We start from the raw sequence: 24509 nt of genomic DNA, 5'->3' as shown, positions 1-24509 counted from the left end.
CCCACTGGTCACCCATCCCCCTGGTGTCTGTTCTTTGCCTTTAACACATAAACAAGCAGGCAAAACAAAAACAAAAAAGCATTGAAAATATCTCATCATGGAAGCTGTAATACTGTCACAGTGTGTCCCACAGTATGTCTCTCTGTCTACACATGTTCACTTGCTAATGTTCATTGCAGTGAGGCACTGGTCTGGTTTGAGATCTCTGGCTTTTGTGACATAAACAGGATTTTTGACTCAGAATGAAAAGAGACAAGCTTACAGCAATGAGAAACCACTCCCCAGAGACTCATAAAGGAAGCACACTGTAGCTCTGTCCTTCCTGAGTGGCAGAGCAAAAGCTCTCTGAAGAATGTCTTTAAGCAAGCTGGCATGAATTGGGGAAAGCACGAGGAACTGTACCCTCGTATTCTTTATGACAGACACACAATTTACCGAGGCCTGGGCCCTTCCTAGGAAAATCAGGTTCACCTGGGTACTGACTGGCTTGTTCTTGTTTCCAGCAAGTCCATGGGGTCATAGGTTGAAATCAGGAAGAAGGCAGGAGAGGACAACAAGGTTCTGTCAGAGCATCACCAGAGGGTGCTTTGCAAGCTTTGTTCATGAGATTTGACTCTACTGTTTCTTAGACTGGTGTGTGTGTGTGTGTACATGTGCACAGAGAGAGAGGGGGGGGTGTGCAGCTGTCAGGAGTATTTCTGTACTGGGCACCAGAAAAGGGAATGTGGCATGCCTGGCACTTCTAAGTTTTATCCCTCCTGCTGCCCAGGAGGCTCAGTCCAGTCCAGCGGGAGGATACAGGCTCAGGGTGTCTTGCATAACATTACTTCTACCTATACAGGGGAAGGTCAGCTTTAACCTAGGGATTTCTGAAGAACAACAAATGGGGCTTGGGGCACACACCAGTGGAATGAAGGCATAGATCCTGGGATAGAACCACACTGTATGGGTAAAAATGCCGCTCCCCAAAGTGAATGAAGAACAGCTAGCATCTGGAGTAGGAAGGAGGTCTGAAAGTTGACAGGGGACAGTTTCATTCCAGAAGCTGAGGGCTATCTGAAAAGGTCAGCCATGTAGAGGAATTCCCTTCTCAGGAACTCACCCTTCCAGATCCTTCAGATACCTAAGCCCAGGAATTAGAGGCCCAGGACCTACAAGATGACAGAAGACCTACAGAACAATTTCAGACTTGAAAAATCTCAATTCAGAACACAAAAAAAGGCAAAACCAAATCCATGAATTTCCCTGGTTTTGTTTCTGCTGCTGTGGTAAAATACTCTGATAAACAGAAGCTTAGCGGACACAGGCTTATTTTACTTGCAAGTCAGATTCTAGTCCATCCTTATGGAGAAGGTAAGATGGCAGAACCTGAAACAGCAGACAGAAGATCTTCAAGCAAGGGCAGAGAAAAATGAACATGTGCACGATTAGGACTTAGCTAGCTTTCTCTATTCGTATGCTGTTCAGGGACCCAAAGCAGGGAATGATGCTTCTCGCTCTCAGGTGGGATCTACATCAATTGCAGCAAGCAGAACCATCTGCTACGGATGGACACTGCCATAGGCCAACCCAAAGTAGATAATCTAGGTGAGTCTGGGTTGTATCAAGTTGGTGATGAAACCAACAGTTCTTTTAAAGTTTAAACACACATGTGTATAATTATAGGCACATAAGGATATACTCAACTCAATTCATCAAGTTACTTAAACAATCCATGCAAATTTAGAACCTGAGTTTGGACCCCCAATGTTTACAAGAAACTTGAAACGTAGGGAGTGTGAGCAGCCCCCAGTGAGTGTAGTGCCTGGTGAATGAGTATTTTGACATGAGCATGACCTGTCTAGGATTCTGAGAATTATCCATGACAAATTGGCAAAGTCATTATCCACATTGGTGAGCTAGGAAGCAGAGAACCTTGAGTAATCCCAGCATTGTTGTGTTGTGTGCCTGTCCTGTCTTCTTCCTCTCATCACCACCCCTAGCCAGGCATCTGGTACCCAAGCGAATCAGGAAGCAGCATCCTGACACCACAGCATGGACTTGCAATCCCAGCTCTGGGGAGGCAGAGAAAGAAAGAGTCCTGGTGCTCACTGGCTAGCCAGTCTAGATGGGTTGATAAGTACAGTTACAGTGAGAGAGAGATGGTGACTGAAGAAAGTAACACGGAGTACAATGTGATGTCGTCTTTCATGCTTATACACGCATACACACACATACATGCACACTCACTCACAAGCCTGAGCACACATACATGCACACTCACTTATTCACAAGCATGAGCATACATGCACACTCAAACACACTCACAAGCATGAATATACAGATACACACATGCGCACACAGGTATGAGAGAGAGAGACACAGTGACAAAGAGGGAAGTAGAAACACAGACACAGATAGATGGATAGATGGATCAATGAATTGATAGACCTAAGGAAGGATGGGTGGATAGAGTAGAGAGGGATGGTTAGTAGAACTTGTGTCCCTGTGTTACTGGAATATGGGACAGGGGATGCACTTGCCATCATCTCATGGTTTCCCCACTGGGCCCCTTGTTATTGGTTCTCTCTGTGCTCATACTTCTGTTTCTTCATTAGTCAGCAAACTTCTGCCTGGCTAAAGCTACCTCCATTCAGTGGTTGCATCCCTAACACTGAGCCAGGCACACAGAAGGTTTTCATGGATGGCTGCTGAATGAAAGACTCTCTGACAAAACCCAGTGCCCTGTCAATCTGTAACATCATCAAAACTAACACACAAATGCTGAGGGATTACATTCAGAGGATCTAAGTCAACACTTTCCCATGCTGAAAAAACATCCTTGTGGGGAACATTCCAAAAAAGACAGAGGCAAGATGTTTCTCAAGGGTGCTGACTACACAGATGGCAGCCAGCTGACTGCAGAGGGTACACAAGTGGCCTTCAAACTTAAGACTGGAAGTTTGGAGCTTCTGTTGCTGTGCCTATGACCACTGGCCTCCCAACTCCAGAGCTACCAAGGCCCCAAATTGCCCACAATGACATGAATCAATAGTGGTGGGACTCAGTACTAGATTCTACTAAAACTCACTGTAAAAATGAAAAGGCCTGGACTGGCTATTTCCTATTAAATCAATTTTTAATATATTTTAATAATATCTTTCCATACATACTAAAGTATGTAATAGCATCTCTAAATAATATTAGAATTTATTCAGAATAAATACAGGAAGATTTTGTTCAAGGAAGCACTCAAGAAAATTTGCTTTAAAGGGGGCCAGAGTCAGAAAACATAACCTGTACACAGTGTGTACTTATACACATGTGCATGCATGTACATGACACACACACACACACATCCATGCACCCACACACATGCATATATGCACACACACACACACACACACACACACACACACACACACACACACAATTATACAAAAACTTTCTCCCCAGGAAATGGTTCCTTCCTATCAGACACATGTTCTTCAGCAACATAAAACTCATGGGGTTTTCCAAGATAGATAACCTTCCCACCTGAAACAGGGATGAAGGAATACATACATCCAGAAGTCTCTCAATGAATATTTACCTTAGTACATATGCTATGCACATGCTCTTACTCAAAGGCTTTCTGTGTATCCTAACATCCCTTGTGACATTGTCTTTCTTCATATTTATCCATAAATAACCTTAAACATACAAAAGACCTTTACCATATATAAATCCTTTAGGAGATACATAAAACCATATATATATACATATAAAGAACCCTAATTTATATTACCACACTTCATTACAGATTTTATAGGTATGTAGTTATAAAATCATATACAGCTTTAATATCTGTAAACATTGGAGTGGTGCAATGAGCTACTCCAATATCACTATTGTTCAGAGTTTCTGGTCCCACCCTGGGAAAGAGGGCAAGGGTGCACACATGGTCTGGTTTGTGCTTGGCAGTTTATTGATCAGGAATAAAGGGGAGAAAAATATCTCTGAGCTAGCTGACTCATGCTCCTAAGGTCCTGCCATCTGCTACTCACTTGCGTGACTTCCCCAAGAACAGACAAACACACACCTCATGCTATAAAATTTATTTAAATTGTGCAATCCCTGTGTGCCCATTGCCCTTAGAGACCAGAAGAAGGGCATCAGACCCTCTAGAACTGTGGCTGCAGAAGATGAGCCTCTGTGTGTGTAGAGAATTGCACCAGATCCTCTAGAACTGCACTTACCCCTGAGCCTTCCCGCTGCCCCCATTCCTCACTTTGACACAGATAAATCTGTAGGCTCTACTTTGTAGAAGGAACATTATTTCACTTTGTCTAAGAAGTTTCTTTGCACATGAAAATATGCCAATTTGTGAGAAAATGTGGCTCAGTTACAAGGTCTGCTGGACCTTAGAAGTGGCCAGAACCACAGTCAGCAAAGCACAACCCATCCCTAACCAAGCTATGCACTGAGATAAGACACCAGAGATTAGGTAGGATGCACTCGCCAAGAATGTTACCCTCAAAACTCCATTCAGTGGACTCATGAATAGGGAAAGTAATGTTCTCCTGTAACTTTCCTTGTCAATGACAATCTTCAATTTGAGGTTCAGATCCTCCTGAGTGTGAGACAATGACTAAGACTTTACCATCGAATTCAGAGATTACACCAGGTGCCAACTCACCTCTGGCATGACCCCCACCACTCATGCCCTCTGTGGCTGAGTTTCTCTGCATGGTAAACCAGTGATAGTCATCTATGGGCACCAGCATCAGCCTGCCTGCCTGGGCAAAGCCAGAGGCCAGCAGCAGACACATAAATACAGAGAGAGAGAGAGAGAGAGAGAGAGAGAGAGAGAGAGAGAGAGAGGGAGAGAGAGAGAGAGAGAAAGGGAGAGAGAGAAAGAAAGGGAGAGAGAGAGAAAGGAAGAGAGAGAGAAAGGGAGAGAGAGAGAGAGAGAAAGAGAGAGAGAGAGAGAGAGAGAGAGAGAGAGAGAGAGAGAGAGAGAGAGAGAAAGGGAGAGAGAAAGGGAGAGAGAGAAAGGGAGAGAGAGAAAGGGAGAGAGAGAAAGGGAGGCTGGAAACCCTCCAGGAGCTGTCAGAGGAGGAAGGCCTTAGGCAATCCAGCCTTGGGTCTTTGCTGCTCTGATTCATCCTGGAAGATCAAACCTTCTCTTGTGGAGGGCATGGACTCACAAGACATCAGGGAACTCTCGCAGACAGTGGGTACCGATAAGGGAAATAAGAAATGAGCAGTTCTCATTGGGATACCTACTTATATGTTTACATATAAGAAAAGCTTAAACTATTAACACTGGATGGAGATGGGCAATGTGCCATAGGGCAATTTACAAACCATTGTGAAGAAATGTGTGAGACACCAAGGATTCCAAAAACAGCAGAAAGTGAATTAACAAACAAACAAACAAACAAACACCTTTGCATTTCTAAAACTGGTCTCAAAGCAAAGTGGGAACAAGCCTCTTCAGACAACCAGACCCTTTGCTCACAAAGGATGGGTGGCCTCTGCTTCCAAGGCACTGGGCAGGGGAGATAATTAGCACAGATGTTTTCCTTTCCCAACACCATGCACGGGCTTGCCATAGACAGTGAAAAACTCTTCTGGGATGGGTACATCCACATCACAGCTCCTGCCCACTGGGGAAGAGGGGTAACAAAGGCAGTAACAGTCAGAACACCAGGAAGTCTGTGGTGACCCTGTCTCTGCAAAAATGAAACCAGAACAATGGCACTAACAATGGCTATGCCAGTGTGGAAGGCGGAAAATTTTCTCAGGGTCTCACCCCTAGGCAAAGAACTACAGGCTACTGGGAGAGTTGGCCTCTCCTAGGCACAAGTCCTTTATTGACTGTCCAATACCAAGTGTTCAGCCCTGATACCAAATACACACAAACAACAAAAACAGACTCAGCAGCCTATACCTGCACTTTTGTGAAACACACACACATATGTAACAATAATTATCAAAGGAGAAGAGGCTATCAGATTGAGAGTGGGAAAACACAGGTAGGGTAGGAGAGAAGATAGGAGGGGAGTCATGATGTAATTCTATTCTGTTTGAAAAAGTAAAAAAAAGTGAACAAAATATATAATCACCGTTATAGGAATTTAAACACCCACACAGCATAAGTGATGAAACCATTCATATAGTTGAGATCCACAGAAAGCAAAACACGTTGAAATCTAAAAATTGTAAGAAAAAGCTGCCATTCAAAGCAAAAGGCAAGTTAACCAATTTAGACTCCCACAAATAAAAACCATGTAGATCAAAAGAAAACAGCCAGAAAAGAATCAACAAGGAACCAACCAACAAACAAAAAGCCCTAAAAAGCATGCTGCACATACATGAAAGTCTGAGTGTTACTATCCCCGATGAGACAGGGTCGTTGCTAACTTTGATTAAAGATGTGAGTGTGTAATTTCCCATGGAGGAAATGCAAATGGCCCAACTAGCTAAGGAAGCAGATGTCACAGACTGAAGCAGCTCCACAGAAAGAGGGAGAGGACAAGAATAAGCAAAGTGACCCTTCATTTCTTACTGTGTCTCTCACTCTTTTGCCAAAAGCAACTCCGGCTGGTGATTATAAATGAGAATGTCAGCGGTATACACACATCCATAGGCAAGATTTATCAGCTGCACAAACGCACAGTTAAGTGTGAATGGTTAAAAGTAATCCATCAAAAGAACTGAAAAAGAACATAAATGCCAAACCACCATCCAGCAAGGAATAACTTCATCATCCAAAGTCTACCTCATCATGTGCTAAAGGGAAGATGGTGTACCTTGGAAAGTGGCTTTCCCTGGTGGCAGTTGATCCCACCAACATAGATCACATTGGGCATCATGGGTCTGGGGAACTCCAAGACAAAGTCTCTGCCTAACAACCAAAAGGACACTGGGCTGAAGAGGTCTGTCATACTCACTCGTGTCTGGAGAACGCCACAGGCAATATCTGCAGCACTTTTGAAAAAAGTATGACAAAATGCATGCTCCCCCATTTAAAGGTCACTTATTTTTCTCCTTGAAAATCATGGTGTCTGTGTATTTCAAGAGAGCTCTGTGGACAAAAGAGGGAGGACTGTGACACTGGGTGCCATCTTCAAGATATTAACAAAATATTCCTCTGCTTAAGACCACGGATGGGAGAGAGAAAGACTTGACTACAATTAAACCAAAGACATTAAAAGGATCAAAAAACACAACATTAAAAGAAGTCTGCTTAAAGTACTCCACTAACTTCTTGACGTTAAACAAACTCCTACAGTGTGAAAATAAGAGTTCAAAGAAACCTTTGGCTGGACTCTTCAGTAGAGAAGTGTTCCCTCTTCTTGGATTTTCCATTGAGATTCAGTAAACACCCGGTTAAAATCCTTGAGAGTCTGAGAGACTGCATATGTTTTCATTGTACAATTTAGGGATTTGCCCAGCTGCCAACTCACCTCTGGGATGACTACCACCACCTCATGCCCTCTGTGAATTAGTTTCTCCACAACCATCTGCATGGTGAACCACTACCTCCCATCCAAGGGCACCACCAGCAGCCTGCCTGCCTGGGCAAAGTCAGAGGCCAGGACCAGACAGAGAGGAAGGGAGGTTGGAAAGGCTGCAGGAGCCATGAGAGAAGCACAGCCCATGGCAATCCAGCTGCTGAGATCTGTGCTCGCCTAACACAGCAGAGGATGTGTAGTGGAAAGAAATATCTACCCACTCAGGAGTGCATGTACCCTCAAACAGTCCTAGACACTGATTGACTTGGGAGAATGTTAATAAATGAGCAAGAATTATTAAGAAAACAAATATACTTGTTTTTGAGAGCTTCTTCATGAGCATAATCAAACAATGTGAGCTTAGAAATTGTTATGAGGAAATATACTAGACCCTAAGGAGTCCAATTATACAAAAGGAAGCAAGTTTCAAAGAAGCTTATATTTCTAGGATTGGTCTCAAAGCAAAATCTGGACACTTTCTGCAGGTTACCAGACTGTGTTCCAAAGGGATTTATGGCCTCTGCTTTCAAGCTTCAAGGGAAGGGTCCTGAAGATGCCCCTCTTCCCAAGACACAGAGAATCAACTCTGCCAGAGAGCAGGGCTGCTGTCTCTGTGCACACAGTGGGATTCTTGTTCCATTTTCAAACACTCTTTCATCTGCCTTGCTGACGCTAGGCTGACAACCATCTTCACAGACCAATCCAGGGACGGGAAGGAAGGTGACATCAACCTCCTTACAAAATCCCCTCTGAGTCACTGGAAGCCATAGGCAGACATTCTCTATGAAGAAGCAGAGAGAGCTCTCCGGTGATGCCCTCAGTAGCCCAGGGACCTTCTCCACAGAGCAATGGCTCTGTCTCCCATGGCACTTCAGCATCTGCAGGGTTGCTTCCACCTTGTGGCTACTTTGAACAGTGCTGCCATCAGCACCACATGCAGGGTCCTCTCAGTAATTGATCTCAAGTCCTTCAACTGGGATTAAGGCTGCTAGCTCAGGAGGAAGTTCTAGTACTCACTGCTAAGAAACTATTAGACAGGTCTACACGGGGATGTATCATTTTAATTTCCCTCCAGGCCTCCATTACTGCCTGGCCTCCACATCCACTCTGAAGCTATTTTTACTTCTGTTTAGTGTACTCTTCCTGGTGCTGGGCACAACATCTTGTAGATCTTGTGGGTTCTGCTTGCATTTGTGTAATCACTCCCATCTCCTGCCTCATTTTGCCAGGACAGGAGAACAACACTTGAATTTGAAAGTCCTGACACTGGAGTTGCTAATATTCAGAAATACCACTGTCTCCCTTTCCCATCAACTGGTTGGAAATCTCTCATTCACCAAATACACAAGAATGTGAGACAAATACTCACCTACAGCAAAGCCTTTGACTCTCAGCACAGCATGGTTCAGAAGAGTTGCTCTAAGTAGACAGAAGACCCTTGAGCTGCATAGACACTGGGTCTGGTTAACTTCACTATGTGATATTTTTATTCATCTGCAATGTTTTTGTTGTTCTTGTTAATTTTCCTTTGGTGGTTTGAGATGGAGTTTCTCTGTGTAACCCTGGCTGTTCTAGAACTCGCTCTGGAGACAAGGCTGTCCTTGAGTGTACACAGATCTGCATGCCTCTACCTCCTGAGTCCTGGGATTGAAGCCATGCACCATCACTGCCTCGCATATTTGCAAGTACTTTTGAATAATAAAGTCTACTTGATATTTTTGAGACAGGCACATCAAAGATTATTTTGTGTGTTCTCTGAAAATTATTGCTTATTATTTATGTCAGTAGTTTTGGTCCATGTATGTATGTGCTCCACATGCATGCAGTGCCCGTGGGGATCAGAAGAAATCTGTGGGCTGGAGTTACTTTAGAGCTGTGATGGAGTTCCTGGGAATTAATCCTGGGTCTTTTGAAAAGTGAGAGATAGTCTCAACCACTGAATCATATCTCAAGCTCCACAAATTATTTTAACTGGTCATGAGGATGAGGAAAGTTTGTTATTATTTTGATTATTTTAAATATTAAGCAATATTGTAATTGGAGTAACATTTTTGAAAACTATACTGTTTAATGAATAGATTATTTTGCTTGATAAAGTACTGTAAACATTTTACACACAAAAAATACAGAGTGCATCTTTCTATTGTATGCTATCATTACTTTAAAATAAACAAGTAAAGTCTTGAAACACTGAATAAGGCAGAATGGGAATTAAAACACACATGTCTGTTGTTATAAGTCATTTCCAGAGGAAGCAACAGAGTGTTAGACCTGAATTCAAGAGAATCCTAACTTAAACAGCTTAGGGCAGCCGCTCATTCCAAACTCTAAAAGGCTGTCTTAGTTAGGGCTTCTGTTGCTGTGTTAAAAGACCATAGGAAAAGCAGCTTGGAAAGAAAAGGGTTTCTTTCAGCTTTCAACCCTCAGGGCACAGTACCTCTGTAAAGGATGGCAGGGCGGGAAATCCAGGCAGGAACCTGGAGGCAGGAACTGAAGCAGAAGCCAAGGATGAATGCTGTTGACAGGTTTGATCCTCATGGCTTGCTCAGTCTGCTCCATTATACAACCCAGAACCACAGCTCCCATAGCCTGGGCCCTGCCTCTCATAGCCTGTTCCCTGCCTGACCAATCACTAATGAAGAAAATGCAGGAGAGGGAGAAGAGCCTGAGGCAATTCAGAGGCTGCCACTCTCTTCTTCTTCTATATTGGGGGAAGCTTGTGCAAGCTAGACACACTCCCTCCAGAGTAGGTTTGTCCTCAAATTCATTAAGAAAGTTCCATTTCATCTCAGTGGATGCGCAGAAGAACCAGGTGTCCTCACAGGGTTATGACCCTAGCATTTGACTCTTACTCCTCTAATCTCTCATCCAACCTTGCCACGACATTGGGTGGCAAAGCTCTCAGACATTAATCATTAAAGGATAAATCTACCCTTGGTGCCTGATCAATCCTGATTTCAGCCAACATATTCCTGATCTTGTTTCTCTTGTAGAAAACTGACAGAACTCTCTCCTTAGAAGACATCAGAGTTGATATCTGGTTTTCCTCCACTTAAAACACCAAGGTGGTATGCACACCCATCTCATTCCATGGCCAAGTTCTAACAGGCTGGCCTGAGCTCTGAGCACTTCCTGGTGTTTGGATTTACAATGCAACATTTCAGACTGTCACCCTATTGGGTAACTCTCTAAAGTCTCCCTCCCCATTCACAAGGAGCACTCACTATACTATCACATAAGAAACATTGCTGAGTCAGCTTGTCCCAGACAAGAAGGGGTTGAGGCTCTGCTGGGGTTCATTTCCCTGGGCTTCTCTGTAATCATCAGGGAACAGTTTTAGAAGCTGCTGGTTGTTGTTCTGTGTGGGAGTAAAGGAAGATATTTCACACCCAAATGAGATGACTTGATTGTAAAGCAGGGTCTACTGAGAGTTCTGCTTACAGTCATGGATGAGAGTCACCAAAACCCAAAGCACTCTTGGGCCGGACCAGGTTAAGTATTGATGTAATAAAGTAGGCTTAATGAGTGCTTGCTTCCTTCCCATAAGCCCCAAGCCTTGGACTGCCTGGGATGTGGCTCAGCCTAAAGGTCCATTCTTCTGAATGCTGGGGTTGCAGGCTTCTGTATTCATCCTGGACTCTGAGTGTTTCTGGGAAATGCTGCAAACTTGAAGCTTGCAGCGACAGATACTTCAGTACTTTAACTCACCAAAGACCAGTAGAAGACAGTGGGTGGTATTGGGAAAGATTAGAGATGTAAGAAATGAAAATCAAGTTCTTAAAGCATGGACACAGCCTGACCCATAATCTGGGTAAACACACCAACAGAGACCTGATACAGTAACCTCTTCCTGGGATGTGCACATCACCAGTACTGAGTCACAGGCATAAATAGGACCTGTGAAAAACATATATAAGGAACTTGGACTCATTGCCCAATCAGAGACATGTTCAGGATACCCAGGCAAGACTTCACAGGGAAGACAGATAACTTTTTAAAATATGCCACACCTTTAAAAGTGTCCTCAGGTATTTCAGGCAAAAGGATTTTTGAAAGGCACCAAGCAACGGTATTTGTGTTCTTCTTTGGTGTAATGAATGGAGTGTGAATTGACCCCTGAAGCCAAGATCACAGTCTGGTGGCTCCCTCACATCCACCATGCACAGACAGTGGCTGCTCTCCATGGGGGACATCAGCACCTTTCTACCTTCAGCCCAGGACAGGGCATCCCTGCCTCATATCACATGTGGACAAGGAATCCGGCAGCCATCTTTTCAGAAGACCTGAGCAGTTAGTTCTCCTCACCATGTTCTGTGCTACCAACATTACAGTAGCTGGTTCTTCCTACATTGTGGGATCTTCTTTTTCCCAACTCCTATCCCCCTGGTTTCACTCTCTAACACTAGATGGGAAAAAGAGAAAGATAGAGGAGAGAGAAAGATAGAGGACCCTGAATCTAATTTATTTCCTGAGGTTTGACTATTCACAGACCACATCCAGGACACCCTGCCCCGCCCCCTATAAAACAAGCAACAATACCTCCAACTATCAGTATCCTACTATTCATATGTCCTCTGAAAAGTTCCCAGAATTCCAAAGGTCACACAATCACAGAAACTTTATGCAGCTGGCAAAACGATGCCTCTGCTAGAGCACAAGGCAAATCACAGTCAGCTGCTGTGGACAGTCTGAAGCAGCCCCATATCTCTGGGATTAAAAACTAAAACATATTCTCATATTTCTGTTTTTAAAGAAATCAAAATGCCAAAATTACTGCTACACTACTTTCTTCATATTACCACCAGGCCACCTGACAAAGTGGATTGACACAGGACAGCATGTAATTCTCCAGAAGTTAGTCAATACAGAATAATCCCACCCAAGTCCTTCACCACTCTCCTGTCTTACATCCTCATCTTCAAAGACTCTAACCTTCTCACTTCCATCCAAGAACTATTCCCATGACCCACTGCTCCCACAAAGGGCACAGTTCACATCTTTTTCCAATCCCTGAGAAAGGCTATGGCAACCCATTTCATTCCACTTCCAGCCTCCATATCTAACAAGTTGCAGTTGAGCTCTGGACAGTGTCTGATGCCTTGGTCCCTGGAGCAATTACTGCATGTGATCCCAGAGCTTTGATTTGAAGTGTCCCATTAAAAAGGCTCACTGTTGAGAGCTTTGGCCCCACCTGGTGGCACTATTGAGTCAGTGGATGGTGAAGGGGCTGACTCTCCACAGGTACATTTATACTTACCTGTCCTTTAAGGAATAGCCACTTCCTGATATCCTCTCTGCCATAATGTTCCTGCTTTGCCAAAGGCCTAAAGAACATGGAACCTGCCTACAATGAGCTGGTGCTTCTTAAATCACGAGTCAAACTAAAACTTCCCTGCTTTAACCTATGTCTCTTAGAAACTTGTCACAGCAGTGAAATGTCTGTTTAGTAAAATTTAAGTCTCTCTTCCCATTCTTAAGAGGGACCCAGTGCATGATGAATATACATGATGGCTAGGACAATACAAAAGGAAACCTCAAGCCACCATTGGCTCCCTCCTATGGTTCATACACTGCAAAGCTATAGTGACTGGGTACAATATTGGCAGGTGCTTGCTGCCATCACAGATGGGATTAGCTAGAAGAAACACAAACTCAAGAACCATTGATGTGATTCTACGAGGGAACTTTTCAGAATTCTATATCTACTATAAAGAAAGAAGTTACATAGTTTGGGGGCATCCAGAGGAAAGAAAAAGAACAGGGAGGAGGGTATTGAGGATTGCAAAGTACAGGATCTCAGGACTGGAGAAGAGTAAAACTCTGTGAGGAGCCAGAGGAAAGAAAGTGAGTGTGTTGGTTGCTGGAAACATTCTGGAAAACATGTTCAGAGGGCCAAGAGCTGCAACTTGTGTCCCTAAGGCCTGCAAGAGGACTGTGACCCACAAAGGTTCCACCTACTGCAGCTTCTTCCTCAGCACGGAGGGAATTACAAGAGGTGGGGTGGCACAGCCCCACTGTGTTCTTAATAGGGGTGGAGGGGCAGCTGGAGTGGTCAGCCTGAACCCATGGTTGTGCACAAAGAGTGAATTAAAAACACTGCCTGATCTCCAGCCATGTGAACGCAGGAAACAAACACGTCCACCAGGGGGCGAGCAACAGTAGCAGAGAGAAGGCTCCCAGATCTGAGGATCATCCAGAACTGCAGTGGGAGGAGGATGCCCTGGGAACAGCAAGAGGGCTCCATTTGCACTTCATTACCACAGTAGTGCTTTAGTCATATATTAACCAGGAAAAAGAACAGGGAACAACTCTTTACTCCTTTTAATATTCCTAAGACACAAAAGGTTAAAAGAAGAAAGTAAAATTAGTTAAGTTGGGATTAAACAGATGGCTCAGCACTTGCTGTTCTTGCAGAGGAACTGAGTTGTGTTCTCAGGACCCTCATCAGGTGTCTCCAACTCCAGGGGATGCATCGCCCTCTTAGGCCTCTGTGGGCACTGCACCACAGTCTCTATTCCTCTCCTCTCTCTCTCTCTCTCTCTCTCTCTCTGAAACATCTTCTCTTGGAAAATATTCATTTCTAAAAGTTAAAACAATGAGAAAATGGAAAAAGGTCATATTTAGAATATACCAAGAGACTTCACAATTTAAAAGTAAGTTAAACAATAAATGTCAACATAAGACTTGATGAGTTTCCTGTCTGAAGATGTGCTCAGTAACTTGGAAAGAGCTGTAGAAAGGATTGTCAGTCATAAAAAAGTGGCAAGCCGTAACTGGGATGAGATTCAACAGAAAAATTCCTATGGCTAAACAGAAAATCTGCTAATAATGCAGGTTAGTAAGAAATGAGTAATTGAATCTCTTATAAACCACTCTCAGGTATAAAATAGTCCAACTGCTTTGGAAAATAGCTTGGTAATTTATTATGGAAACTTGGGGTTCAGGAATCCCAATTTTAGGCATTTACCTTGGAAGATGGAAAAAGATAGCCTGTGGAAAACCAAAAAGAGATATTAAGACAAAGCAGACACAACTTGCTTGGGAAGGGGACCTGTAGTGGAAGGGACTCTATCACAACACAGGATACTGACGGGTGACACTGAATCTGAGCAAATGCAAGGAACATGTGCATGCCACAATCACAAGATAACACCATTGTTGGTACCATGAACATGTGTAAGTACATCTACTCTGGGTAGCAAGATTGATCGATCGATAGATAGATAGATAGATAGATAGATAGATAGATAGATAGATAGATAAACAGACAGATAGATTAGATAGATAAGCAAGCTTCCCAGGCTGGAAAGAAATACAACTCCTGTCTTGTAGCTGATATAATCTTCTGTAGTCTCCCCTCCCCCAGCCTGAAACCTGCTTGCTCAGGGGTGGAACTTCCTGCTCAATCATTCTGCCACGCCCACTGCTGGAACCTGTCCCTTTGCTGTTTGGAGCCATACATGTTGTCACCCTGCTACTGGATCCCGAGATTATTTGGCGCGAATCATGCCCCCTTCTCCTGCTTCATAACTGTGTGCGGAACAGTAAAATTGAGCTTGGATCAGAATCTGCCTGTCTTAGCTACATTTCTTTCTCCCATCGCCTAGCCCCTCGTCTCTTCCAGTTTTCCAAAATGCCTTTCCAGGCTAGAACCCAGGCTGTGATCTGCTGGCCGGACACAACATTTGGCGAACCAACACGGGACTGAGAAACGGCAAAGGATTTTTGGAAGAGGCACTGCTGGTTTGGAGCTCCATAGAAGAAGAATATAATTAAAGGATAAAGGAAATTCATACTGGAGAAGGTCGGTATGGGCTAAGCTGAAACAGCGTTAAACCCGAGCGCTGGTTCACTTAGGTTCAGCAGTGAAGCTTAACTGGAGCTCGTTACTGTAACAGACAGTAGGCCGTGGCTCGCAGAAGCTACATTTTTAGGTGTGAGAAAAGAAAGGGTTTATTAAAAGGAAATTAATAATCAGGCGGATTGCATCATGAGGGAGGAAAATGTCCCAAAAAGCAGAGAGAAATTTCAGGAGTGCCATGCTTTGTTCTCTCTGGGCCTTATTGCAGAAGTAGTACTGTGTCCCCTTTTGTGTCTTGTCTAATATCTGGTGCACCTATCTCTTCTCCTGTCCAATTCATGTATGTTCGGTCAAGTCTGTATGAATGAATGTTCTATGTTTTATGTTGGATAATAAAGATGGCATAAAAAACTTTATCTGCAAAGCCGAGAGCTGCCACGTGCTTCAGCCAGGAAACAAACACATGGCAGGAGGGCCCCTGCTGGAAAAACTGTTCGTTTTAGGAAAAAAGGGCGAGTGCACATCCTCTCAGTTTCAGAGTAAAAAAGCTGATAAATGGTTCGTGATTAATGTGTTTGACAAATGGTAAAGTGCCTTTTATTCTATGATTGTAGCTACAAAAATTAATATTCTCTGAATGGTCTAAATGTAACTGCTTCATTTGGTTCCTTTTTATCGGTAATGTGCTCTGAGTGTTTTCACAATCAGCTCATAAGTTGTTGGTTAAGATTAATAATTGTTACATTGCTACAGATGGTTAATGTTAAATTTGATAACTCAAGTTTAGAGTCCTTCCAACACATGGCATAAGGCAGGCCAAAAGGCTGGGTCTCTAAAGATATTTCTAGTTTAGATAATAATTAATGTGGTTCCTATCCTAAATAGTAAAATTTAAGATAAGATTTAAAGCAATGCCTCTTTATTAAAGCATTAAAGCTTGCTTTAATAGGTATTAATTGGCAGCCAAACTTCGTAATATGATAGTAATGCTTCTAATATTGATTTTAAAGATGATAAATTGTTTTAAACTTGGGTTTTGCTTTCCAAAGGTTGTAGATATTATCCTAACGTTGCACAAGAAACCTAAAAATTATGGTTAAAACTGCCAGTGTTCCATTGACTGTAGCTTGCAGTTTGATTACAAATTTAAGATTTTCTACTCACCCATATATTGTTAATTAAGATAATTATAAGAGTAATCATCTTTTGAAAGCGCTAATACAGCTCACTTCATACAAAACTGTGACAAAGTTATCTAGTTATGTTTGTCTTTGTGAATAGATTAGACCCTCAAACAATCAGTTTGGCTATAGTTGCTACCTGGCAGGAAACTGCAGTATGGGCAATTTTTTCACAACACTAAAGTTGTGAAGAACATTTTAACTGTAGGTCATCTTAAGATAGAGTATCAAAAATTAGAGGCATAGACAGTTATATTGTTTCTCTAGAATCGGTCCTTATTACAGGAGGGCCAGGACGCTCAGATTAAAAAGTATTTTACGTTGAGTCAATACAGGGCTCTGGGCAGCCCCAGAGCAGCTTGTGGCCTTCTTGTGTTTTGCAAACAGTGCCTGAGAAAGTTTTTCCCTGTGTTCAAGAAAATTTCTTTTTAACAGTGTTGCAGATCTATTCAGATGTTTAAAATAATGCTTAAATTCAAAGAGTTTTGCTTCTGGTGAACTGGTAATCACTAGAAAATTCTGCCTCTAGGTATGGCTAATGTAACTTTACATTATGTAAGAAAAAATTTTATTGTTTCTGCTTCTATACAAGAAGCCAAAAGTTTTAAACTTTCAGTGTATATTGTCTCCTAAGTGGAAAGTATTTTATTAACTAATGCTTCTCAAGGGAAGTTTACTTTAAATCCTTGCTCTCACCCAAGAGATTCAGAGACAATATCCTTTTATTACTTAGGGTTTTAGTTTACTACAAAAGGTTTTACAAAAAATAAAGAAAGCTTTTATAATTGTTATTAATTATATTCACTGGTAATTAAATATTAGTTGTGCCCAAGACAATTCCTTGGCCAGAAAAAACATTATTGCAAAATCATTTTTCTCATCCTCCCAGCCAATCTTTGACCCACGTGGGCTAAACTAGCTGCTGTGGGACGGAGTCTTAAGGCACACAGTTTCCCCTGTTCCAGCACAAATAATCTAGTTGTGTGCTGTAGATGTTGTTTTAAAATGCTGAACAATCAAACCTTAATTTGTATATTAATAGTCAATGCTATATCTCTGAGCTCATAATTGCTTAAGATTGTTCGTCCCTCAGATGCTATTAATTCTCAAATTTGCAATTGCTTATGCATATACAACTCATAGAAAAAATGCTGTCCTTTTAAGAAGGTAGTTTTTAGACATTTATTAAATTGTCCTAATTGCCTGGACATTTTTAAGACAATGCCAAGATAAATTTGTATCTCAGACAGTCCAAAGGCCATCCATATAAATAGGTTGGATATATAACCTCATTCTTTATATATTCATAACAGTTATGGTTTAAGATAATATTTTAGTATTCTTAAAAATTGTGCATGTATAATTCCTTTTAGTGACCTCAGTTACTACTTGTTTCCACATAATAGTGTTAATTTTTGAGGACTTTTACTTAATAATTTGCTACAAATAAATGCTCTTATTTCTAGTTAATAAATAAATAAATTATGCACATGTGACTCTTAATAACTTTTCAAGCTTTCTAGTTACAACCACTCCTTAAGAAAAATGATTGAAAGTGCAATTAGTCACTGCCCCTTTACAGCCAAGTATTTAAAATATTTTGTCAACAAGTTATTAATTCAAAAGGTTAGATATTGTAAAATTTTAAAACTTTAACTTCTTAAGAGACAAAAAAGAGAGAAATTGTATCCCCGTACATACTATTTAGTGCATTCCCATGCACACTATTTAAATCATACCTTTATTTTAAAAATTTAAGATTTAAATGTCAAGAATTTAATAAATGCTTTATAGTATCTTAAAAGGCTTATAGATTGATCCTAAAACAGCTACCTTATTGGGAAAGGGAAAAACAGGTTCTCTCCACAGAATGCTGCAGAAGCTTATTAGTAATTCGTGTGACAAGCTGGCAGGTAAGTTGACTCAGTGTCCTGATTGAGATGACTATAAAACTAAATTAAATTCATGTTTTAGATCCATCCTTGCTTGCCATTTTTCCAGTTTAGACTAGCGTCTAGCCTTTTAACTTTATGGCAATAGTACATCAGAGACTGTATATTCTGACTTAGTAAAATTAGTCATTTAATACAGTCATAATGATTTTTCTCTTTTCTTCAGTGTGACCAGTCATTCTAACTCAATCTTAGACTGGTCTAATATTCAGTCCAATGTTAGAGATTCCTATATTCTAAATTACCTAGCAAAGTTAATTCAGAGCACATCCCCCACTTCCCCTAGATCCCTAACCTCAGAAGGATTGCTGGCCTTACAGCTAGTGGAAAAAGCTATTGAAGAGCAATTTGTCACTTATATAAATTACTCCTTGCCCCTGCATCTGTAAATTTTTAATACGACTCATGTGCCTATGGAACTGCTATAGCAAAAAATTTTCTATAATGTGGATACACTCAAAGATTTCTCCTAAATGTAATATCTTGCCATATCACAAAGTAGTGGCACAGATGATGATCACTGGAAGAAGGCAGACAACTTATTTTGGCAAAGAGCCAGATATCATTGTTCAGCCTTGTAAGGGAACTATAGACAGCCACTACCCCCAAGATAGGTTGATAAAATTTTTAAATGTACGTGATGTGATATTTCCTAAAATGACTTCCTTACAGCCTTTATATAATGCTCTATTGATTTTTACTGATGGCTCCTCTAAAGGGCGAGCTGGATATCTTATTAATAATCAACAAGTGATCATAGAGACTCCTGGCCTTTCGGCTCAGTTAGCCAAATTAACAGCAGTACTAAAGGTCTTTCAGTCTGTACATGAGGCTTTTAATATCTTTACTGACAGTTTATATGTTGCACAATCAGTACCCTTATTTGAGACCTGTGGTACATTTAACTTCAATACGCCATCAAGATCCCTTCTCTGCATACAGGAGAGGCTTCTAAAAACGTAATTGATCATTGCCTGCAAGCCTTTAATGCCATGGGATTGCCTAAACTTATTAAGACAGATAACGGGCCATCCTATTGTAGTAAAAATTTTATTTCATTCTGTAAGGAATTCGGTATCAAACATAAAACTGGAATTCCTTATAACCCCATGAGACAAGGAATAGTTAAACGTGCTCATAGCACCTTAAAGAATTGGCTTTTTAAGACAAAACAGGGGCAGTTATATCCCCCAAGGTCACCAAAGGCTCATCTTGCCTTTATTCTAAATTTTTTGCAAACTGATATTAAAGGTCAGTCTGCAGCGGATCACCACTGGCATCCAGCTACTTCTAGTCTTATCATTGGTAAAATGGAAGGATCCGCTGACTAACGAATAGAAGGGTCCAGATCCGGTTCTAATCTGGGGAAGGGGCTCGGTTTGTGTTTTTTCACGAGATGAAGATGGAGGACGGTGGCTGCCTGAGAGATTAATTCGTCAGATGAACACAGATTCGGAATCTTCTTATAAGTATCACCTTGAGGACTAAAATTCCTCTTTTGCTTAAAATTCAGCTGGAAACTGAAGCTCCCAGGAAAGCTGTTTTCCTGCTACTCTCTGAGCCAGCTCCCCGACAGGAGGCCAGACACTAGCCTTAGCTTTAAAATTTGCAACTGAATAAAGTACCTGAACTACCCCAAAAGAAGCTTTGTGATGTTACTCTTCACTGTCTAAGATTTTTGTCTTTCAAGCAGGTCAATCTACACCTTCAGCTGGACTGCAGTGGGCATGCATCTCCCCCCTCCCTCCCCCTCCCCCAGAGCATACAAGAGGCAGCTACTATTTTCATTTCAGTTTTGTGACTTTTGGTCTGAGTTGAAATTTAGGTTTACCAAGAGGGCTAGTAAGGCAGATATTTCAAATATTAAAACAGGTTGGTTTTTATTTTGATAGACGGGCTTAGTCCCTTAGCTGGCCTCTGGCTTTTTACCCTTGCTGTTACTGCAAGGTCCCCTTAGTTCCTCAGGCTGTGGGAATAACAGAGACAAGGAGGATGACTTCCAGCTCCTATTTCAGCCACAAATCGTGGTGTTACTAATGACATAATTCTTGCCTAGGCCTTGCTAAATCTGAGGTTGACAATTCTCCTTTAGGAGCTGCACAGTACTCAGAACTGTGCATACTGATTCTTGATCATATGAATATAGTATGGCTACTGCTTGGTGCAGAGAATTACTGCAGGGGTAGATCCAGCCTGACCATTTCTGAGTTCCCTGTGTGATATACCCGTTTGATGGAGGTTGGTATCTAATTCCAGCTAAAAACCAAAAATATCTAAGGCTCTGCCTCCCCTCCCCAAAAGATACCAAGAGCCACAGGTGTGGGTCGTGACAGCACCCACGTGAGGAATCGGGTCAATGTCCACCCAAGCCAAGGTTAAAAGCCCACTCATCTACGGATAAGAAAATCACTTGATTAAACTCAATTTAATAAATTTAATTAATAGGGGGGAGAGAGGTTGGAGACCGTACTGTCTGAAGGGCAAGCCCTTCACAGCCTCCCACCGTAAAAAAGCCAATTGGCCTTGTACTACGGAGCTGATCATACCCCTCCTCCCTGTTTTCTGACTGTCATCTAAAAATGCGGAGGAATATCAACTCAGTGTTATTCTTAAATGAGTGCATTTCAAATTTGTTCAGTCAAACTTCAACTAGGAAGTTACCTATTCAGCACTAATTAGCATTATAAAGTCAGAGTCTACTGCTTAGGGCTTTTCTGTTAGTTGTTTACTAGGATAGAAAGGGCAGTCTTATCCAGATACGGTTTTCAATAAGAAAAGGTAGGGAATCCCACGGAGACAAGTTTTTTCTTTAGCCCTAAGAATTCAGGCAGAACTATTGAGCATAGATAAATTTTTTGCCTCAGGCCAGCCATTTCTTCTTTTTTTTTTTTTCTTTTTATTTTTATTAACAACAGGGAGGAGATATAGTCTCCCATCCCCCAGCCTGAAACCTGCTTGCTCAGGGGTGGAACTTCCTGCTCAATCGTTCTGCCACGCCCACTGCTGGAACCTGCCACTTTGCAGTTTGTACCCATACACATGGCCACCCTGCTACTGGATTCTGAGATTATTTGGCGGGAATCGTGCCCCCTTCCCCTGCTTTATAACTGCGTGTGGAACAGTAAAATTGAGCCTAGATCAGAATCTACCTGTCTTAGCTGCATTTCTTTCTCTCGTTGCCTAGCCCTTCTTTGTTCCAGGTTTCCAAAATGCCTTTCCAGGCTGTGATCTGCTGTCCAGACACAACAATCTTCCATTTAGAAAAATCCTACACATGCTCCACTATGTTCATAGCAGCCTTATTTATAATAGCCAGAAGCTGGAAAGAACCTAGATGCCCCTCAACAGAGGAATGGATACAGAAAATGTGGTACATCTACACAATGGAGTACTACTCAGCTATTAAAAAGAATGAATTTATGAAATTCCTAGCCAAATGGATGGACCTGGAGGGCATCATCCTGAGTGAGGTAACACATTCACAAAGAAACTCACACAATATGTACTCACTGATAAGTGGATATTAGCCCCAAACCTAGGATACCCAAGATATAAGATATAATTTGCTAAACACATGAAACTCAAGAAGAATGAAGACTGAAGTGTGGACACTATGCCCCTCCTTAGATTTGGGAACAAAACACCCATGGAAGGAGTTACAGAGACAAAGTTTGGAGCTGAGATGAAAGGATGGACCATGTAGAGACTGCCATATCCAGGGATCCACCCCATAATCAGCATCCAAACGCTGACACCATTGCATACACTAGTAAGATTTTATTGAAAGGACCCAGATGTAGCTGTCTCTTGTGAGACTATGCCGGGGCCTAGCAAACACAGAAGTGGATGCTCACAGTCAGCTAATGGATGGATCATAGGGCTCCCAATGGAGGAGCTAGAGAAAGTAGCCAAGGAGCTAAAGGGATCTGCAACCCTATAGGTGGAACAACATTATGAACTAACCAGTACCCCGGAGCTCTTGACTCTAGCTGCATATATATCAAAAGATGGCCTAGTCGGCCATCACTGGAAAGAGAGGCCCATTGGACTTGCAAACTTTATATGCCCCAGTACAGGGTAACACCAGGGCCAAAAAGGGGGAGTGGGTGGGCAGGGGAGTGGGGGTGGGTGGATATGGGGGACTTTTGGTATAGCATTGGAAATGTAAATGAGCTAAATACCTAATAAAAAATGGAAAAAAAAAAAAAGAAAAATCCTAACACATCTGCAACAAATTTCAACCATAAATAAATACAGCAGGATTAAAAAAATACATCATCTATATGAAAAGTGAATTATATTTCTAGTAATATAAAATTCAAACTTAAGATGAAACAATCTCATTTAAAATTACATCAAAAACTAAAATATGTTGACTAGAGACAGCACAACAGTTAAGAGCACTTGCAATTCTTCCAGATGACCAGAATTGGGGACCCAGCAACTATGTCAGACAGCACAACAGTTAAGAGCACTTGCTTTTCTTCCAGATGATTAGACTTGGGGGCCAAATAACTATGTAAGGTGGCTCAAAATTGCCAGTTACTTCAGCTCCAGGGATTCTACACCCTCTTCTGGCCTCTGATGGCACCCACACATGCATGCATATACCTCTGCACCAATACATGCACAAACACTCGTACAATATCATAGTGATAGGTTGAAAACATAAGCCTTAAAGGAGAAGAACCTAGGAAATATATTAAAGAAGACCAAAACACTCAGAAGAAAATCCCACATTGACAGAACAGAACTGGAAACACTGTTAGGATGAATCACAAGAAAACTAGGGGGGACTGGCTCCCTGGGGAGTGTGCTGACAGCAACAGGGCTGACAACTGGAGCTCAGATCTCTAGAAGCAACATATAGCAGATGTGGATGCATGCATCTGTAACTCCAGCACATCTACAGAGAGATGGGCGGCAGAGACAAAAGAATCCATAAGGCTATTGGCCCATCTAGCCTGACTCCACAGCAATGAACAACTGTCAACACTGTTTCAAACAAAGGCACAAGGTTGTGTTCTGACCACCACATAAGCTCCCCTATACCTGCACGCAACTACAAAAATACACATGCTTGCACAAACATACACATCTCCCTCACACTTACACACATACAAAGAAACTATAAAGGAATATAAAGTAAGTATATCATATGCAAAGGACATCTCAAATTTTCTTTCTTTAAACTCACTCATAAGAGTAAGATAAAAAGATACTCTGGGAAGAGATTTATATTTAGAATGCATATATTCTACATGCATTAGAACTCAGCTACAACTACAGAAGCAATTTTGAGACATGCAATGGCCTTGGTGTCCTCCCCACAAAAGACATGCAAGTAGCCAATAGGCATTTGAAGAGATGGTGACTATCAAGCCATTGTGGAAATGAAAATAAAAACTATGAGAAACCATTCGTGCCCGCTAGGATAGCCTCAATATTTAGGTGGGAAATAAGAAGTATTAACAAAGAGTTTGAACAAGTGGAACCTTTTGATCATTAATCATAAATATTTAGTGAGAATATAAAATAGTGACAAAACTGAAAGAAATTTTAGGTCTTTTGTAATTTAAACATACAGTTGTTCTATGGCCCAGCAATTCCACTCTTGAACATATATTCAAAAGCACCAAAATTGTATTCAAAGCCTTGTACCAAAGTGTTCCTTACAGCACTGTTCTGAATAATGGTAACTACTCATATTATGTAAACTCTTACACCTTAAACTGATAAAATGTGAGATATACCCATAATAATAGTCAGACACAAAAGTGAAGTACATGCTAAAACATGGATAAACTTTTAAAACATACTAAGAAAGTTGGCACAAAAGATCTCAAATTCTACTTTAAATTTCCAGGATAGGCAAGTCCATGGAGATTGCACGGTAAAAGTTGTCCAGGGTTAGGGTTAAGAGATGTCCTTGGAAATGAATGGGAATTGTAGAGACTGTCAACCAATATAAACAGAAAAACATTATACATAAACTTACCTAGCTGGTAGTTTTAAACTACAGACCTGACACAACCTAAATTCACCTGAGAAGGGAGTCTCTCCACTGAGGGATCACTTAGGGCAGACTGGTCTA

At 41.7% G+C, this 24509-nt stretch overlaps 5 protein-coding genes and 1 pseudogene across 5 annotated transcripts in view; all 6 read right to left on the bottom strand.

Moving 5' to 3' along the window:
• Positions 1-24509, bottom strand: part of Ugt1a10 (UDP glycosyltransferase 1 family, polypeptide A10) — a 164592-nt gene that overhangs the window by 85617 nt on the left and 54466 nt on the right. The window lies entirely within an intron of this gene.
• Positions 1-24509, bottom strand: part of Ugt1a9 (UDP glucuronosyltransferase 1 family, polypeptide A9) — a 149224-nt gene that overhangs the window by 85617 nt on the left and 39098 nt on the right. The gene's annotated exons all lie outside the window — the stretch shown is intronic.
• The window catches only part of Ugt1a8 (UDP glucuronosyltransferase 1 family, polypeptide A8), a 131171-nt gene that overhangs the window by 84613 nt on the left and 22049 nt on the right, over positions 1-24509 (bottom strand). The gene's annotated exons all lie outside the window — the stretch shown is intronic.
• Positions 1-24509, bottom strand: part of Ugt1a7c (UDP glucuronosyltransferase 1 family, polypeptide A7C) — a 125002-nt gene that overhangs the window by 85617 nt on the left and 14876 nt on the right. The gene's annotated exons all lie outside the window — the stretch shown is intronic.
• Ugt1a6b (UDP glucuronosyltransferase 1 family, polypeptide A6B) overlaps positions 1-24509 on the bottom strand; it is a 115742-nt gene that overhangs the window by 84613 nt on the left and 6620 nt on the right. The gene's annotated exons all lie outside the window — the stretch shown is intronic.
• On the bottom strand, positions 6776-7668 carry Gm15372 (predicted gene 15372; annotated as a pseudogene).

This window comes from Mus musculus, chromosome 1, assembly GCF_000001635.26.
Source record: "Mus musculus strain C57BL/6J chromosome 1, GRCm38.p6 C57BL/6J".
Classification (NCBI taxonomy): Eukaryota; Metazoa; Chordata; class Mammalia; order Rodentia; family Muridae; genus Mus; species Mus musculus.
Note: the sequence above shows the minus strand (reverse complement) of the source record. Positions and strands in the feature narration are given on the sequence as shown.